The sequence below is a fragment of the Galeopterus variegatus genome, unplaced genomic scaffold (assembly GCF_000696425.1).
Source record: "Galeopterus variegatus unplaced genomic scaffold, G_variegatus-3.0.2 Scaffold4846, whole genome shotgun sequence".
Taxonomy (NCBI): domain Eukaryota; kingdom Metazoa; phylum Chordata; class Mammalia; order Dermoptera; family Cynocephalidae; genus Galeopterus; species Galeopterus variegatus.
In genome coordinates, this window is record NW_007730957.1 from 75,875 (window position 1) to 78,294 (window position 2,420).

The 2,420-nt window shown below is 38.2% G+C and overlaps 1 pseudogene; it reads left to right on the forward strand.

The window, feature by feature from the left end:
* The first annotated feature begins 1,059 nt into the window (after positions 1-1,059).
* On the forward strand, positions 1,060-1,284 carry LOC103603879 (annotated as a pseudogene).
* Positions 1,285-2,420: the final 1,136 nt, after the last annotated feature.

Genomic DNA, 2,420 nt, shown 5'->3' on the forward strand with positions numbered 1-2,420 from the left:
GTTTGATAAAGTATATTTTTGTAAATAGAGTTGAAACCATTACTTTTTCTCCATACTGATCCCTCCAGAATTCGGAAACCATTAATGAGTATTCTTATTTTTATGGCAATATAGTTATTTGTATAAGTTCATTAAGAACCTGTTCTCCTTGTAATTGGACACAGTTGGAAATATTGATTATATTACCAATGCTTTGACTGGAAAGCCTATTTTCAGATATGACTAGACAATTTTAAGGAAGTAAAGCCCCTTGGAAAAAATTAATTTGGTACCCTCCATACATGGTTCCCTTACATGGTTGCCTTAACAATTGAGTAAGTAATGCAATTTTGGGGCAGGCCTGTCCTGGCTCAGTTTCTTTCTAGTTGTGTGATCTTGGGTCAATTACTTACTCTATCTGAGCTTGTTTCCCCATCTGTAAATGGGACCCTCAAAGGAATAAATATTTAATGATGGGGTTTTTGAAAGGCATATGACCAGCTGATCAGGTCAAGAGCCCTTCTTAATAGCCTTTACACCAAACCATGTGACTAGAAGGCTTATCTCTGGGTATGTGGTGTGTGTATGTGTGGGGTGTGAATTCATGTTTGTGACTGTGAATGTCAGTGCAGGTGTGTATAGAGGAATGAGCTATAACTAATCATTTTGGCTTCAGGGCCAAGCAGCAGAAACATATCTTGAAATTCAGGAATATACCAGCTCATGGGGGAGTTGTGGGAGAGCAGAGAAGGAAGACTTTCCCCCCATATGTATACAGGAGTCTCCCGCAGTTGTGTTCCCCTCCCTTGACCTTGGACATCTCAGATCATTCATCTCTGCCAAGTGTTGGGAGTAAACTAGCCAGCACTTCTAGAGAAGTATTGGTGTTGAAAGTGAGAAGACGAGAAGATTAAAATTAGCAGTTTTTTAGAGGATCATTTTTTTCTTAGAAAATAATTTTTTAAGTTTCTATTCTGGCACATGGGTCAGCATGTGTTACCTGCCTGTAATGACCTCAGGTAGCTCTGCTTCAGCCTCTGTTGTGTGTGCCCTGCACTGGCCGTGGGAGCCATAGGGAGGATGCCAGGACACCCAGGAAGCTGGGAAACAGACTCAGTGTCCTCTGAGGATGTGGCTGTCAACTTCGCCTTGGAGGAGGGGCCTATGTTGGATCATTCCCAGAAAATATCTCTGTTCAGAGATGTCATGGCAGAAATCTTTACAAACTTGTCATCTATACGAAAAAAACAGGAAGACCAGAACATTGAGCATCAGTACAAAAATGACAACATAAATCTGAGGTAAGCAATCATATTGCAGAGAAAGTCAGTGAAATAAAGAAAGTCCTCACTGTAGAGAAACCGTCAGCCAGATTCCAAATCTTAATCTGAAGAACAAAAATCCTCCTGAAGTAAAACCCTGTAAGCAATCATATTGCAGAGAAAGTCAGTGAAATAAAGAAAGTCCTCACTGTAGAGAAACCATCAGCCAAATTCCAAATCTTAATCTGAAGAACAAAAATCCTCCTGAAGTAAAACCCCGTGAATGTAGTTTGTGTGAAAAGTCCTAATGTGTCATTCATCCCTTAATAGGCACATCCCACCTCACACTGGACACAAACCATGTAAACATCAGGAATGTGGAAAGAAACCAAATAAACATAAGCAATGTGGGAAAGCCTTCAGTTATCTCTACTCCTCTGGAATTCATGAAAGGACTCACCCTGGACAGAAACCCTATGACTGTAAGGAATGTGAGAAAGCCTTCATTTCTCTTGCAGATGTTCAAGGACGCATGATAACACACACTGGAGATGGACCTTATAAATGTAAGGTATGTGGGAAAACCTTTGGCTGTCCCAGTTCATTTTGAAGTCCCGAAGGAACTCACACTGGAGAGAAACGCTATGAATGGAAACAATGTGGTAAAGCTTTCACTTGTTCAAGTTCCCTTTGAAAGCATGAAATACTTCATACTGGATAAAAATGACAAATGTAAGCTTGTGGAAAAGCCTTCAGTTGACCCTTAAACTGACAAAAACATGTACAAATGAACACTGGATTGAAGCCTCATTAGTCTTCAAACTACAGGAAAGTTTAAAATTTTAACAAATGATTTAAAAGTCATGTGAAGACTCACACTGTGGTGAAATCCTATAAATGTCAGTAATATGAAAGCCTGATTGGAATTAATTCATGTGTAATGCTCTAAAAAATTTGCAACATGAAAGAAATGTAGCAAAAGTAACAAATACATTGTTCACTAGTGCCTTATTTCTTAAAGTGGATGTATAAGCTATTGGTTTCTTCTTTTTTTGCAAAGAAACATTGAGGTGAGGTGAGTTTGCAAAGAAACTTTAAGCAACAGTACACGAATTTAATAGCTAGTTTCATTTCTTTTATTTTTATTTATTTATTTATTTATTTATTTATTTATTTATT